This window comes from Anomaloglossus baeobatrachus, chromosome 3 (assembly GCF_048569485.1).
Source record: "Anomaloglossus baeobatrachus isolate aAnoBae1 chromosome 3, aAnoBae1.hap1, whole genome shotgun sequence".
Lineage (NCBI taxonomy): Eukaryota > Metazoa > Chordata > Amphibia > Anura > Aromobatidae > Anomaloglossus > Anomaloglossus baeobatrachus.
Window position 1 is genome coordinate 666,570,912 of NC_134355.1, and position 15,581 is coordinate 666,586,492.

Genomic DNA, 15,581 nt, shown 5'->3' on the forward strand with positions numbered 1-15,581 from the left:
GGAGTGCGCAGCATGCCGGATGGTGCACGATGAGGAGTGCGCAGTATGGCGGATGGAGCACGTTTGGGAGTGCGCAGCATGGCGGATGGAGCACGTTTGGGAGTGCGCAGCATGGCGGATGGACCACGTTTGGGAGTGCGCAGCATGGCGGATGGAGCACGTTTGGGAGTGCGCAGCATGGCGGATGGAGCACGTTTGGGAGTGCGCAGCATGGCGGGTGGAGCACGTTTAGGAGTGCGCAGCATGGCGGATGGAGCATGATAGGGGGTGCGCAGCATGGCGGATGGAGCACGTTTGGGAGTGTGCAGCATGGCGGATAGAGCACGATGGGGAGTGCGCAGCATGGCGGATGGAGCACGTTTGGGAGTGCGCAGCATGGGGGATGCAGCACGATGGGGAGTGCGCAGTATGGCGGATGGAGCACGTTTGGGAGTGCGCAGCATGGCGGATGGACCACGTTTGGGAGTGCGCAGCATGGCGGATGGAGCACGTTTGGGAGTGCGCAGCATGGGGGATGCAGCACGATGGGGGGTGCGCAGCATGGAGGATGGAGCACGATGAGAGGTGCACACCTCCCCCCAACACACACACACACGCGCACTGCACAACACACACACACTAGGAATCACAAACAACGCCCTACACAGACACCCACACACACAGACAACGCTGCACACACAAATATATGCACATACTGCACAACACACACATTGCTCAAAACATACCTCCCCCCAAAACACACCACACCCACACAAACCGCACAACACACACACACACAACGCTACAGACACACAGCGCTCCACAAACAACGCAACACACGCAACACACATACAACACCGCTCTCACCCCCCGCGACACTCAGAACATGTACAGCGCCCTACACAAACACTTGGTAACTACACACAACAACATCTATATATATATATATATATATATATATATATAACAAAAATCATACATGAACTACACAATACATAAATTCTAGAAACCCGATGCGTAGAATCGGGCCACCTTCTAGTAAGATAATAAAGAGTAAGAAATGATCTAATATATGATTTATTATTATCCTTTAGAGCATTTTTGTAGAATTCAAAAATCGCTAGGGCTCCCCTTTCTAGAAAAGACTAAGAAGGCAACCCAGTTTTGTGAACTTTTAAAATGCTGCTTTTCCATCCTGTTTTGAAATTCATTCTTCATGTAGATTTGTTATGTGTGTCTAGAACACAGAGAGAGTCGAGAAAATGCTAACGCTGAGTTTTTCTCTGCTGGTTCTAAAATTATTGAACATCTTGATGTTATATTTTAGAATACCTGAATTTCCAAATGTAAATCAGATTTTAAAATGATCAAAGAAAAGAATGTAGAGGAAGCATGCTAAAAAAACACTCTTTAGCACAAAGTGGCGAATGTAAATGTCTAGATAAGATAAAGATTCAAAGATTGGAGGCTTGTTTTAATTGGAGAAGAGTTTTGTATCTAAAGAATTTAAACCTTTATCCATTATCTTCAGTATTCTTTAAAATTGGAATTGAAAAAAACGGAAATATTTTCCAAAAAAGTTTATTTGCCTCCTGAAATCATAATGTATGCCATAAGATATGTCCAGAAAATTGGCTTGAAATTTTTGTCTTTACTAAAATGTAGATATTTTGTGAAAATCTGCTCTCAAATCTTGAAAGATTGCTTTTAGAGTGATTTCCATTTTTACTATTCTTTCTCTTATTAGTTTTAGCCACACTGAAGTTCCAAACAATTTTTTTCAGTTTTAGGCTCCGTGGCGCAATGGATAGCGCATTGGACTTCTAGGAAAGTGTAGGCATTCAAAGGTTGTGGGTTCGAATCCCGCCAGAGTCAGCTTTTGTTTGGTGTCTGATGCGAAAGTCCTTTATAATACCCATAAGATAATAAAGAGTAAGAAATGATCTAATATATGATTTATTATTATCCATTAGAGCATTTTTGTAGAATTCAAAAATCGCTAGGGCTCCCCTTTCTAGAAAAGACTAAGAAGGCAACCCAGTTTTGTGAACTTTTAAAATGCTGCTTTTCCATCCTGTTTTGAAATTCATTCTTCATGTAGATTTGTTATGTGTGTCTAGAACACAGAGAGAGTCGAGAAAATGCTAATGCTGAGTTTTTCTCTGCTGGTTCTAAAATTATTGAACATCTTGATGTTATATTTTAGAATACCTGAATTTCCAAATATAAATCAGATTTTAAAATGATCAAAGAAAAGAATGTAGAGGAAGCTGCTAAAAAAACACTCTTCAGCACAAAGTGGCAAATGTAAATGTCTAGATAAGATAAAGATTCAAAGATTGGAGGCTTGTTTTAATTGGAGAAGAGTTTTGTATCTAAAGAATTTAAACCATTATCCATTATCTTCAGTATTCTTTAAAAGTGGAATTGAAAAAAACGGAAATATTTTCCAAAAAAGTTTATTTGCCTCCTGAAATCATAATGTATGCCATAAGATATGTCCAGAAAATTGGCTTGAAATTTTTGTCTTTACTAAAATGTAAATATTTTGTGAAAATCTGCTCTCAAATCTTGAAAGATTGCTTTTAGAGTGATGTCCATTTTTACTATTCTTTCTCTTATTAGTTTTAGCCACACTGAAGTTCCAAACAATTTTTTTCAGTTTCAGGCTCTGTGGCGCAATGGATAGCGCATTGGACTTCTAGGAAAGTGTAGGCATTCAAAGGTTGTGGGTTCGAGTCCCGCCAGAGTCAGCTTTTGTTTGGTGTCTGATGCGAAAGTCCTATGAAATACCCATAAGATAATAAAGAGTAAGAAATGATCTAATATATGATTTATTATTATCCTTTAGAGCATTTTTGTAGAATTCAAAAATCGCTAGGGCTCCCCTTTCTAGAAAAGACTAAGAAGGCAACCCAGTTTTGTGAACTTTTAAAATGCTGCTTTTCCATCCTGTTTTGAAATTCATTCTTCATGTAGATTTGTTATGTGTGTCTAGAACACAGAGAGAGTCGAGAAAATGCTAACGCTGAGTTTTTCTCTGCTGGTTCTAAAATTATTGAACATCTTGATGTTATATTTTAGAATACCTGAATTTCCAAATATAAATCAGATTTTAAAATGATCAAAGAAAAGAATGTAGAGGAAGCTGCTAAAAAACACTCTTCAGCACAAAGTGGCAAATGTAAATGTCTAGATAAGATAAAGATTCAAAGATTGGAGGCTTGTTTTAATTGGAGAAGAGTTTTGTATCTAAAGAATTTAAACCATTATCCATTATCTTCAGTATTCTTTAAAAGTGGAATTGAAAAAAACGGAAATATTTTCCAAAAAAGTTTATTTGCCTCCTGAAATCATAATGTATGCCATAAGATATGTCCAGAAAATTGGCTTGAAATTTTTGTCTTTACTAAAATGTAAATATTTTGTGAAAATCTGCTCTCAAATCTTGAAAGATTGCTTTTAGAGTGATGTCCATTTTTACTATTCTTTCTCTTATTAGTTTTAGCCACACTGAAGTTCCAAACAATTTTTTTCAGTTTCAGGCTCTGTGGCGCAATGGATAGCGCATTGGACTTCTAGGAAAGTGTAGGCATTCAAAGGTTGTGGGTTCGAGTCCCGCCAGAGTCAGCTTTTGTTTGGTGTCTGATGCGAAAGTCCTATGAAATACCCATAAGATAATAAAGAGTAAGAAATGATCTAATATATGATTTATTATTATCCTTTAGAGCATTTTTGTAGAATTCAAAAATCGCTAGGGCTCCCCTTTCTAGAAAAGACTAAGAAGGCAACCCAGTTTTGTGAACTTTTAAAATGCTGCTTTTCCATCCTGTTTTGAAATTCATTCTTCATGTAGATTTGTTATGTGTGTCTAGAACACAGAGAGAGTCGAGAAAATGCTAATGCTGAGTTTTTCTCTGCTGGTTCTAAAATTATTGAACATCTTGATGTTATATTTTGGAATACCTGAATTTCCAAATGTAAATCAGATTTTAAAATGATCAAAGAAAAGAATGTAGAGGAAGCTGCTAAAAAAACACTCTTTAGCACAAAGTGGCGAATGTAAATGTCTAGATAAGATAAAGATTCAAAGATTGGAGGCTTGTTTTAATTGGAGAAGAGTTTTGTATCTAAAGAATTTAAACCTTTATCCATTATCTTCAGTATTCTTTAAAAGTGGAATTGAAAAAAACGGAAATATTTTCCAAAAAAGTTTATTTGCCTCCTGAAATCATAATGTATGCCATAAGATATGTCCAGAAAATTGGCTTGAAATTTTTGTCTTTACTAAAATGTAAATATTTTGTGAAAATCTGCTCTCAAATCTTGAAAGATTGCTTTTAGAGTGATTTCCATTTTTACTATTCTTTCTCTTATTAGTTTTAGCCACACTGAAGTTCCAAACAATTTTTTTAGTTTCAGGCTCTGTGGCGCAATGGATAGCGCATTGGACTTCTAGGAAAGTGTAGGCATTCAAAGGTTGTGGGTTTAAGTCCCGCCAGAGTCAGCTTTTGTTTGGTGTCTGATGCGAAAGTCCTATGAAATACCCATAAGATAATAAAGAGTAAGAAATGATCTAATATATGATTTATTATTATCCTTTAGAGCATTTTTGTAGAATTCAAAAATCGCTAGGGCTCCCCTTTCTAGAAAAGACTAAGAAGGCAACCCAGTTTTGTGAACTTTTAAAATGCTGCTTTTCCATCCTGTTTTGAAATTCATTCTTCACGTAGATTTGTTATGTGTGTCTAGAACACAGAGAGAGTCGAGAAAATGCTAACGCTGAGTTTTTCTCTGCTGGTTCTAAAATTATTGAACATCTTGATGTTATATTTTAGAATACCTGAATTTCCAAATGTAAATCAGATTTTAAAATGATCAAAGAAAAGAATGTAGAGGAAGCTGCTAAAAAAACACTCTTTAGCACAAAGTGGCAAATGTAAATGTCTAGATAAGATAAAGATTCAAAGATTGGAGGCTTGTTTTAATTGGAGAAGAGTTTTGTATCTAAAGAATTTAAACCTTTATCCATTATCTTCAGTATTCTTTAAAAGTGGAATTGAAAAAAACGGAAATATTTTCCAAAAAAGTTTATTTGCCTCCTGAAATCATAATGTATGCCATAAGATATGTCCAGAAAATTGGCTTGAAATTTTTGTCTTTACTAAAATGTAGATATTTTGTGAAAATCTGCTCTCAAATCTTGAAAGATTGCTTTTAGAGTGATTTCCATTTTTACTATTCTTTCTCTTATTAGTTTTAGCCACACTGAAGTTCCAAACAATTTTTTTCAGTTTTAGGCTCCGTGGCGCAATGGATAGCGCATTGGACTTCTAGAAAAGTGTAGGCATTCAAAGGTTGTGGGTTCGAATCCCGCCAGAGTCAGCTTTTGTTTGGTGTCTGATGCGAAAGTCCTTTATAATACCCATAAGATAATAAAGAGTAAGAAATGATCTAATATATGATTTATTATTATCCATTAGAGCATTTTTGTAGAATTCAAAAATCGCTAGGGCTCCCCTTTCTAGAAAAGACTAAGAAGGCAACCCAGTTTTGTGAACTTTTAAATTGCTGCTTTTCCATCCTGTTTTGAAATTCATGCTTCATGTAGATTTGTTATGTGTGTCTAGAACACAGAGAGAGTCGAGAAAATGCTAACGCTGAGTTTTTCTCTGCTGGTTCTAAAATTATTGAACATCTTGATGTTATATTTTAGAATACCTGAATTTCCAAATATAAATCAGATTTTAAAATGATCAAAGAAAAGAATGTAGAGGAAGCTGCTAAAAAAACACTCTTTAGCACAAAGTGGCAAATGTAAATGTCTAGATAAGATAAAGATTCAAAGATTGGAGGCTTGTTTTAATTGGAGAAGAGTTTTGTATCTAAAGAATTTAAACCTTTATCCATTATCTTCAGTATTCTTTAAAAGTGGAATTGAAAAAAACGGAAATATTTTCCAAAAAAGTTTATTTGCCTCCTGAAATCATAATGTATGCCATAAGATATGTCCAGAAAATTGGCTTGAAATTTTTGTCTTTACTAAAATGTAAATATTTTGTGAAAATCTGCTCTCAAATCTTGAAAGATTGCTTTTAGAGTGATTTCCATTTTTACTATTCTTTCTCTTATTAGTTTTAGCCACACTGAAGTTCCAAACAATTTTTTTCAGTTTCAGGCTCTGTGGCGCAATGGATAGCGCATTGGACTTCTAGGAAAGTGTAGGCATTCAAAGGTTGTGGGTTCGAATCCCGCCAGAGTCAGCTTTTGTTTGCTGTCTGATGCGAAAGTCCTATATAATACCCATAAGATAATAAAGAGTAAGAAATTATCTAATATATGATTTATTATTATCCTTTAGAGCATTTTTGTAGAATTCAAAAATCGCTAGGGCTCCCCTTTCTAGAAAAGACCAAGAAGGCAACCCAGTTTTGTGAACTTTTAAAATGCTGCTTTTCCATCCTGTTTTGAAATTCATTCTTCATGTAGATTTGTTATGTGTGTCTAGAACATAGAGAGAGTCGAGAAAATGCTAACGCTGAGTTTTTCTCTGCTGGTTCTAAAATTATTGAACATCTTGATGTTATATTTTAGAATACCTGAATTTCCAAATGTAAATCAGATTTTAAAATGATCAAAGAAAAGAATGTAGAGGAAGCTGCTAAAAAAACACTCTTTAGCACAAAGTGGCGAATGTAAATGTCTAGATAAGATAAAGATTCTAAGATTGGAGGCTTGTTTTAATTGGAGAAGAGTTTTGTATCTAAAGAATTTAAACCTTTATCCATTATCTTCAGTATTCTTTAAAAGTGGAATTGAAAAAAACGGAAATATTTTCCAAAAAAGTTTATTTGCCTCCTGAAATCATAATGTATGCCATAAGATATGTCCAGAAAATTGGCTTGAAATTTTTGTCTTTACTAAAATGTAAATATTTTGTGAAAATCTGCTCTCAAATCTTGAAAGATTGCTTTTAGAGTGATTTCCATTTTTACTATTCTTTCTCTTATTAGTTTTAGCCACACTGAAGTTCCAAACAATTTTTTTCAGTTTCAGGATATGTGGCGCAATGGATAGCACATTGGACTTCTAGGAAAGTGTAGGCATTCAAAGGTTGTGGGTTCGAATCCCGCCAGAGTCAGCTTTTGTTTGGTGTCTGATGCGAAAGTCCTATATAATACCCATAAGATAATAAAGAGTAATAAATGATCTAATATATGATTTATTATTATCCTTTAGAGCATTTTTGTAGAATTCAAAAATCGCTAGGGCTCCCCTTTCTAGAAAAGACTAAGAAGGCAACCCAGTTTTGTGAACTTTTAAAATGCTGCTTTTCCATCCTGTTTTGAAATTCATTCTTCACGTAGATTTGTTATGTGTGTCTAGAACACAGAGAGAGTCGAGAAAATGCTAACACTGAGTTTTTCTCTGCTGGTTCTAAAATTATTGAACATCTTGATGTTATATTTTAGAATACCTGAATTTCCAAATGTAAATCAGATTTTAAAATGATCAAAGAAAAGAATGTAGAGGAAGCTGCTAAAAAAACACTCTTTAGCACAAAGTGGCAAATGTAAATGTCTAGATAAGATAAAGATTCAAAGATTGGAGGCTTGTTTTAATTGGAGAAGAGTTTTGTATCTAAAGAATTTAAACCTTTATCCATTATCTTCAGTATTCTTTAAAAGTGGAATTGAAAAAAAACGGAAATATTTTCCAAAAAAGTTTATTTGCCTCCTGAAATCATAATGTATGCCATAAGATATGTCCAGAAAATTGGCTTGAAATTTTTGTCTTTACTAAAATGTAAATATTTTGTGAAAATCTGCTCTCAAATCTTGAAAGATTGCTTTTAGAGTGATTTCCATTTTTACTATTCTTTCTCTTATTAGTTTTAGCCACACTGAAGTTCCAAACAATTTTTTTCAGTTTCAGGCTCTGTGGGGCAATGGCTAGCGCATTGGACTTCTAGGAAAGTGTAGGCATTCAAAGGTTGTGGGTTCGAGTCCCGCCAGAGTCAGCTTTTGTTTGGTGTCTGATGCGAAAGTCCTATATAATACCCATAAGATAATAAAGAGTAATAAATGATCTAATATATGATTTATTATTATCCTTTAGAGCATTTTTGTAGAATTAAAAAATCGCTAGGGCTCCCCTATCTAGAAAAGACTAAGAAGGCAACCCAGTTTTGTGAACTTTTAAAATGCTGCTTTTCCATCCTGTTTTGAAATTCATTCTTCATGTAGATTTGTTATGTGTGTCTAGAACACAGAGAGAGTCGAGAAAATGTTAACGCTGAGTTTTTCTCTGCTGGTTCTAAAATTATTGAACATCTTGATGTTATATTTTAGAATACCTGAATTTCCAAATGTAAATCAGATTTTAAAATGATCAAAGAAAAGAATGTAGAGGTAGCTGCTAAAAAAACACTCTTTAGCACAAAGTGGCGAATGTAAATGTCTAGCTAAGATAAAGATTCAAAGATTGGAGGCTTGTTTTAATTGGAGAAGAGTTTTGTATCTAAAGAATTTAAACCTTTATCCATTATCATCAGTATTCTTTAAAAGTGGAATTGAAAAAAACGGAAATATTTTCCAAAAAAGTTTATTTGCCTCCTGAAATCATAATGTATGCCATAAGATATCTCCAGAAAATTGGCTTGAAATTTTTGTCTTTACTAAAATGTAAATTTTTTGTGAAAATCTGCTCTCAAATCTTGAAAGATTGCTTTTAGAGTGATTTCCATTTTTACTATTCTTTCTCTTATTAGTTTTAGCCACACTGAAGTTCCAAACAATGTTTTTCAGTTTAAGGCTCTGTGGCGCAATGGATAGCGCATTGGACTTCTAGCAATGTGTAGGCATTCAAAGGTTGTGGGTTCGAGTCCCGCCAGAGTCAGCTTTTGTTTGGTGTCTGATGCGAAAGTCCTATATAATACCCATAAGATAATAAAGAGTAAGAAATGATCTAATATATGATTTATTATTATCCTTTAGAGCATGTTTGTAGAATTCAAAAATCGCTAGGGCTCCCCTTTCTATAAAAGACTAAGAAGGCAACCCAGTTTTGTGAACTTTTAAAATACTGCTTTTCCATCCTGTTTTGAAATTCATTCTTCATGTAGATTTGTTATGTGTGTCTAGAACACAGAGAGAGTCGAGAAAATGCTAACGCTGAGTTTTTCTCTGCTGGTTCTAAATTTATTGAACATCTTGATGTTATATTTTAGAATACCTGAATTTCCAAATGTAAATCAGATTTTAAAATGATCAAAGAAAAGAATGTAGAGGAAGCTGCTAAAAAAACACTCTTTAGCACAAAGTGGCGAATGTAAATGTCTAGATAAGATAAAGATTCAAAGATTAGAGGCTTGTTTTTATTGGAGAAGAGTTTTGTATCTAAAGAATTTAAACCTTTATCCATTATCTTCAGTATTCTTTAAAAGTGGAATTGAAAAAAACGGAAATATTTTCCAAAAAAGTTTATTTGCCTCCTGAAATCATAATGTATGCCATAAGATATGTCCAGAAAATTGGCTTGAAATTTTTGTCTTTACTAAAATGTAAATATTTTGTGAAAATCTGCTCTCAAATCTTGAAAGATTGCTTTTAGAGTGATTTCCATTTTTACTACTCTTATTAGTTTTAGCCACACTGAAGTTCCAAACAATATTTTTCAGTTTCAGGCTCTGTGGCGCAATGGATAGCGCATTGGACTTCTAGGAAAGTGTAGGCATTCAAAGGTTGTAGGTTCGAGTCCCGCCAGAGTCAGCTTTTGTTTGGTGTCTGATGCTAAAGTCCTATATAATACCCATAAGATAATAAAGAGTAAGAAATGATCTAATATATGATTTATTATTATCCTTTAGAGCATTTTTGTAGAATTCAAAAATCGCTAGGGCTCCCCTTTCTAGAAAAGACTAAGAAGGCAACCCAGTTTTGTGAACTTTTAAAATGCTGCTTTTCCATCCTGTTTTGAAATTCATTCTTCATGTAGATTTGTTATGTGTGTCTAGAACACAGAGAGAGTCGAGAAAATGCTAACGCTGAGTTTTTCTCTGCTGGTTCTAAAATTATTGAACATCTTGATGTTATATTTTAGAATACCTGAATTTCCAAATGTAAATCAGATTTTAAAATGATCAAAGAAAAGAATGTAGAGGAAGCATGCTAAAAAAACACTCTTTAGCACAAAGTGGCGAATGTAAATGTCTAGATAAGATAAAGATTCAAAGATTGGAGGCTTGTTTTAATTGGAGAAGAGTTTTGTATCTAAAGAATTTAAACCTTTATCCATTATCTTCAGTATTCTTTAAAATTGGAATTGAAAAAAACGGAAATATTTTCCAAAAAAGTTTATTTGCCTCCTGAAATCATAATGTATGCCATAAGATATGTCCAGAAAATTGGCTTGAAATTTTTGTCTTTACTAAAATGTAGATATTTTGTGAAAATCTGCTCTCAAATCTTGAAAGATTGCTTTTAGAGTGATTTCCATTTTTACTATTCTTTCTCTTATTAGTTTTAGCCACACTGAAGTTCCAAACAATATTTTTCAGTTTCAGTCTCTGTGGCGCAATGGATAGCGCATTGGACTTCTAGGAAAGTGTAGGCATTCAAAGGTTGTGGGTTCAAGTCCCGCCAGAGTCAGCTTTTGTTTGGTGTCTGATGCTAAAGTCCTATATAATACCCATAAGATAATAAAGAGTAAGAAATGATCTAATATATGATTTATTATTATCCTTTAGAGCATTTTTGTAGAATTCAAAAATCGCTAGGGCTCCCCTTTCTAGAAAAGACTAAGAAGGCAACCCAGTTTTGTGAACTTTTAAAATGCTGCTTTTCCATCCTGTTTTGAAATTCATTCTTCATGTAGATTTGTTATGTGTGTCTAGAACACAGAGAGAGTCGAGAAAATGCTAACGCTGAGTTTTTCTCTGCTGGTTCTAAAATTATTGAACATCTTGATGTTATATTTTAGAATACCTGAATTTCCAAATGTAAATCAGATTTTAAAATGATCAAAGAAAAGAATGTAGAGGAAGCTGCTAAAAAAACACTCTTTAGCACAAAGTGGCGAATGTAAATGTCTAGATAAGATAAAGATTCAAAGATTGGAGGCTTGTTTTAATTGGAGAAGAGTTTTGTATCTAAAGAATTTAAACCTTTATCCATTATCTTCAGTATTCTTTAAAAGTGGAACTGAAAAAAACGGAAATATTTTCCAAAAAAGTTTATTTGCCTCCTGAAATCATAATGTATGCCATAAGATATGTCCACAAAATTGGCTTGAAATTTTTGTCTTTACTAAAATGTAGATATTTTGTGAAAATCTGCTCTCAAATCTTGAAAGATTGCTTTTAGAGTGATTTCCATTTTTACTATTCTTTCTCTTATTAGTTTTAGCCACACTGAAGTTCCAAACAATTTTTTTCAGTTTTAGTCTCCGTGGCGCAATGGATAGCGCATTGGACTTCTAGGAAAGTGTAGGCATTCAAAGGTTGTGGGTTCGAATCCCGCCAGAGTCAGCTTTTGTTTGGTGTCTGATGCGAAAGTCCTTTATAATACCCATAAGATAATAAAGAGTAAGAAATGATCTAATATATGATTTATTATTATCCATTAGAGCATTTTTGTAGAATTCAAAAATCGCTAGGGCTCCCCTTTCTAGAAAAGACTAAGAAGGCAACCCAGTTTTGTGAACTTTTAAAATGCTGCTTTTCCATCCTGTTTTGAAATTCATTCTTCATGTAGATTTGTTATGTGTGTCTAGAACACAGAGAGAGTCGAGAAAATGCTAACGCTGAGTTTTTCTCTGCTGGTTCTAAAATTATTGAACATCTTGATGTTATATTTTAGAATACCTGAATTTCCAAATATAAATCAGATTTTAAAATGATCAAAGAAAAGAATGTAGAGGAAGCTGCTAAAAAAACACTCTTCAGCACAAAGTGGTAAATGTAATTGTCTAGATAAGATAAAGATTCAAAGATTGGAGGCTTGTTTTAATTGGAGAAGAGTTTTGTATCTAAAGAATTTAAACCATTATCCATTATCTTCAGTATTCTTTAAAAGTGGAATTGAAAAAAACGGAAATATTTTCCAAAAAAGTTTATTTGCCTCCTGAAATCATAATGTATGCCATAAGATATGTCCAGAAAATTGGCTTGAAATTTTTGTCTTTACTAAAATGTAAATATTTTGTGAAAATCTGCTCTCAAATCTTGAAAGATTGCTTTTAGAGTGATGTCCATTTTTACTATTCTTTCTCTTATTAGTTTTAGCCACACTGAAGTTCCAAACAATTTTTTTCAGTTTCAGGCTCTGTGGCGCAATGGATAGCGCATTGGACTTCTAGGAAAGTGTAGGCATTCAAAGGTTGTGGGTTCGAGTCCCGCCAGAGTCAGCTTTTGTTTGGTGTCTGATGCGAAAGTCCTATGAAATACCCATAAGATAATAAAGAGTAAGAAATGATCTAATATATGATTTATTATTATCCTTTAGAGCATTTTTGTAGAATTCAAAAATCGCTAGGGCTCCCCTTTCTAGAAAAGACTAAGAAGGCAACCCAGTTTTGTGAACTTTTAAAATGCTGCTTTTCCATCCTGTTTTGAAATTCATTCTTCATGTAGATTTGTTATGTGTGTCTAGAACACAGAGAGAGTCGAGAAAATGCTAACGCTGAGTTTTTCTCTGCTGGTTCTAAAATTATTGAACATCTTGATGTTATATTTTAGAATACCTGAATTTCCAAATGTAAATCAGATTTTAAAATGATCAAAGAAAAGAATGTAGAGGAAGCTGCTAAAAAAACACTCTTTAGCACAAAGTGGCGAATGTAAATGTCTAGATAAGATAAAGATTCAAAGATTGGAGGCTTGTTTTAATTGGAGAAGAGTTTTGTATCTAAAGAATTTAAACCTTTATCCATTATCTTCAGTATTCTTTAAAAGTGGAATTGAAAAAAAACGGAAATATTTTCCAAAAAAGTTTATTTGCCTCCTGAAATCATAATGTATGCCATAAGATATGTCCAGAAAATTGGCTTGAAATTTTTGTCTTTACTAAAATGTAAATATTTTGTGAAAATCTGCTCTCAAATCTTGAAAGATTGCTTTTAGAGTGATTTCCATTTTTACTATTCTTTCTCTTATTAGTTTTAGCCACACTGAAGTTCCAAACAATTTTTTTCAGTTTCAGGCTCTGTGGCGCAATGGATAGCGCATTGGACTTCTAGGAAAGTGTAGGCATTCAAAGGTTGTGGGTTCGAGTCCCGCCAGAGTCAGCTTTTGTTTGGTGTCTGATGCGAAAGTCCTATATAATACCCATAAGATAATAAAGAATAAGAAATGATCTAATATATGATTTATTATTATCCTTTAGAGCATTTTTGTAGAATTAAAAAATCGCTAGGGCTCCCCTTTCTAGAAAAGACTAAGAAGGCAACCCAGTTTTGTGAACTTTTAAAATGCTGCTTTTCCATCCTGTTTTGAAATTCATTCTTCATGTAGATTTGTTATGTGTGTCTAGAACACAGAGAGAGTCGAGAAAATGCTAACGCTGAGTTTTTCTCTGCTGGTTCTAAAATTATTGAACATCTTGATGTTATATTTTAGAATACCTGAATTTCCAAATGTAAATCAGATTTTAAAATGATCAAAGAAAAGAATGTAGAGGAAGCTGCTAAAAAAAACACTCTTTAGCACAAAGTGGCGAATGTAAATGTCTAGATAAGATAAAGATTCAAAGATTGGAGGCTTGTTTTAATTGGAGAAGAGTTTTGTATCTAAAGAATTTAAACCTTTATCCATTATCTTCAGTATTCTTTAAAAGTGGAATTGAAAAAAACGAAAATATTTTCCAAAAAAGTTTATTTGCCTCCTGAAATCATAATGTATGCCATAAGATATGTCCAGAAAATTGGCTTGAAATTTTTGTCTTTACTAAAATGTAAATAATTTGTGAAAATCTGCTCTCAAATCTTGAAAGATTGCTTTTAGAGTGATTTCCATTTTTACTATTCTTTCTCTTATTAGTTTTAGCCACACTGAAGTTCCAAACAATTTTTTTCAGTTTCAGACTCTGTGGCGCAATGGATAGCGCATTGGACTTCTAGGAAAGTGTAGGCATTCAAAGGTTGTGGGTTCGAGTCCCGCCAGAGTCAGCTTTTGTTTGGTGTCTGATGCGAAAGTCCTATATATAATACCCATAAGATAATAAAGAGTAAGAAATGATCTAATATATGATTTATTATTATCCTTTAGAGCATTTTTGTAGAATTCAAAAATCGCTAGGGCTCCCCTTTCTAGAAAAGACTAAGAAGGCAACCCAGTTTTGTGAACTTTTAAAATGCTGCTTTTCCATCCTGTTTTGAAATTCATTCTTCATGTAGATTTGTTATGTGTGTCTAGAACACAGAGAGAGTCGAGAAAATGCTAACGCTGAGTTTTTCTCTGCTGGTTCTAAAATTTTTGAACATCTTGATGTTATATTTTAGAATACCTGAATTTCCAAATGTAAATCAGATTTTAAAATGATCAAAGAAAAGAATGTAGAGGAAGCTGCTAAAAAAACACTCTTTAGCACAAAGTGGCGAATGTAAATGTCTAGATAAGATAAAGATTCAAAGATTGGAGGCTTGTTTTAATTGTAGAAGAGTTTTGTATCTAAAGAATTTAAACCTTTATCCATTATCTTCAGTATTCTTTAAAAGTGGAATTGAAAAAAACGAAAATATTTTCCAAAAAAGTTTATTTGCCTCCTGAAATCATAATGTATGCCATAAGATATGTCCAGAAAATTGGCTTGAAATTTTTGTCTTTACTAAAATGTAAATATTTTGTGAAAATCTGCTCTCAAATCTTGAAAGATTGCTTTTAGAGTGATTTCCATTTTTACTATTCTTTCTCTTATTAGTTTTAGCCACACTGAAGTTCCAAACAATTTTTTTCAGTTTCAGGCTCTGTGGCGCAATGGATAGCGCATTGGACTTCTAGGAAAGTGTAGGCATTCAAAAGTTGTGGGTTCGAGTCCCGCCAGAGTCAGCTTTTGTTTGGTGTCTGATGCGAAAGTCCTATATAATACCCATAAGATAATAAAGAGTAAGAAATGATCTAATATATGATTTATTATTATCCTTTAGAGCATTTTTGTAGAATTCAAAAATCGCTAGGGCTCCCCTTTCTAGAAAAGACTAAGAAGGCAACCCAGTTTTGTGAACTTTTAAAATGCTGCTTTTCCATCCTGTTTTGAAATTCATTCTTCATGTAGATTTGTTATGTGTGTCTAGAACACAGAGAGAGTCGAGAAAATGCTAACGCTGAGTTTTTCTCTGCTGGTTCTAAAATTATTGAACATCTTGATGTTATATTTTAGAATACCTGAATTTCGAAATGTAAATCAGATTTTAAAATGATCAAAGAAAAGAATGTAGAGGAAGCTGCTAAAAAAACACTCTTTAGCACAAAGTGGCGAATGTAAATGTCTAGATAAGATAAAGATTCAAAGATTGGAGGCTTGTTTTAATTGGAGAAGAGTTTTGTATCTAAAGAATTTAAACCTTTATCCATTATCTTCAGTATTCTTTAAAAGTAGAATTGAAAA

General features: G+C 33.6%; 14 non-coding genes across 14 annotated transcripts; all 14 read left to right on the forward strand.

The window, feature by feature from the left end:
• The first annotated feature begins 1,768 nt into the window (after nucleotides 1–1,768).
• On the forward strand, nucleotides 1,769–1,854 carry TRNAR-UCU (transfer RNA arginine (anticodon UCU)). The gene is given in 2 exon segments: nucleotides 1,769–1,805; nucleotides 1,819–1,854. It is a non-coding gene; the product is annotated as a tRNA-Arg (tRNA).
• A 792-nt stretch (nucleotides 1,855–2,646) lies between these two features.
• TRNAR-UCU (transfer RNA arginine (anticodon UCU)) lies at nucleotides 2,647–2,732 on the forward strand. Its single transcript is given in 2 exon segments — nucleotides 2,647–2,683; nucleotides 2,697–2,732. It is a non-coding gene; the product is annotated as a tRNA-Arg (tRNA).
• Nucleotides 2,733–3,523: 791 nt separating this feature from the next.
• TRNAR-UCU (transfer RNA arginine (anticodon UCU)) lies at nucleotides 3,524–3,609 on the forward strand. Its single transcript is given in 2 exon segments — nucleotides 3,524–3,560; nucleotides 3,574–3,609. It is a non-coding gene; the product is annotated as a tRNA-Arg (tRNA).
• A 791-nt stretch (nucleotides 3,610–4,400) lies between these two features.
• Nucleotides 4,401–4,486, forward strand: TRNAR-UCU (transfer RNA arginine (anticodon UCU)). The gene is given in 2 exon segments: nucleotides 4,401–4,437; nucleotides 4,451–4,486. It is a non-coding gene; the product is annotated as a tRNA-Arg (tRNA).
• Nucleotides 4,487–5,278: 792 nt separating this feature from the next.
• Nucleotides 5,279–5,364, forward strand: TRNAR-UCU (transfer RNA arginine (anticodon UCU)). Its single transcript is given in 2 exon segments — nucleotides 5,279–5,315; nucleotides 5,329–5,364. It is a non-coding gene; the product is annotated as a tRNA-Arg (tRNA).
• A 792-nt stretch (nucleotides 5,365–6,156) lies between these two features.
• Nucleotides 6,157–6,242, forward strand: TRNAR-UCU (transfer RNA arginine (anticodon UCU)). Its single transcript is given in 2 exon segments — nucleotides 6,157–6,193; nucleotides 6,207–6,242. It is a non-coding gene; the product is annotated as a tRNA-Arg (tRNA).
• A 1,671-nt stretch (nucleotides 6,243–7,913) lies between these two features.
• Nucleotides 7,914–7,999, forward strand: TRNAR-UCU (transfer RNA arginine (anticodon UCU)). The gene is given in 2 exon segments: nucleotides 7,914–7,950; nucleotides 7,964–7,999. It is a non-coding gene; the product is annotated as a tRNA-Arg (tRNA).
• Nucleotides 8,000–8,791: 792 nt separating this feature from the next.
• Nucleotides 8,792–8,877, forward strand: TRNAR-UCU (transfer RNA arginine (anticodon UCU)). Its single transcript is given in 2 exon segments — nucleotides 8,792–8,828; nucleotides 8,842–8,877. It is a non-coding gene; the product is annotated as a tRNA-Arg (tRNA).
• Nucleotides 8,878–9,663: 786 nt separating this feature from the next.
• On the forward strand, nucleotides 9,664–9,749 carry TRNAR-UCU (transfer RNA arginine (anticodon UCU)). Its single transcript is given in 2 exon segments — nucleotides 9,664–9,700; nucleotides 9,714–9,749. It is a non-coding gene; the product is annotated as a tRNA-Arg (tRNA).
• Nucleotides 9,750–10,542: 793 nt separating this feature from the next.
• Nucleotides 10,543–10,628, forward strand: TRNAR-UCU (transfer RNA arginine (anticodon UCU)). Its single transcript is given in 2 exon segments — nucleotides 10,543–10,579; nucleotides 10,593–10,628. It is a non-coding gene; the product is annotated as a tRNA-Arg (tRNA).
• A 1,670-nt stretch (nucleotides 10,629–12,298) lies between these two features.
• Nucleotides 12,299–12,384, forward strand: TRNAR-UCU (transfer RNA arginine (anticodon UCU)). Its single transcript is given in 2 exon segments — nucleotides 12,299–12,335; nucleotides 12,349–12,384. It is a non-coding gene; the product is annotated as a tRNA-Arg (tRNA).
• A 793-nt stretch (nucleotides 12,385–13,177) lies between these two features.
• Nucleotides 13,178–13,263, forward strand: TRNAR-UCU (transfer RNA arginine (anticodon UCU)). Its single transcript is given in 2 exon segments — nucleotides 13,178–13,214; nucleotides 13,228–13,263. It is a non-coding gene; the product is annotated as a tRNA-Arg (tRNA).
• Nucleotides 13,264–14,056: 793 nt separating this feature from the next.
• On the forward strand, nucleotides 14,057–14,142 carry TRNAR-UCU (transfer RNA arginine (anticodon UCU)). The gene is given in 2 exon segments: nucleotides 14,057–14,093; nucleotides 14,107–14,142. It is a non-coding gene; the product is annotated as a tRNA-Arg (tRNA).
• A 794-nt stretch (nucleotides 14,143–14,936) lies between these two features.
• On the forward strand, nucleotides 14,937–15,022 carry TRNAR-UCU (transfer RNA arginine (anticodon UCU)). Its single transcript is given in 2 exon segments — nucleotides 14,937–14,973; nucleotides 14,987–15,022. It is a non-coding gene; the product is annotated as a tRNA-Arg (tRNA).
• Nucleotides 15,023–15,581: the final 559 nt, after the last annotated feature.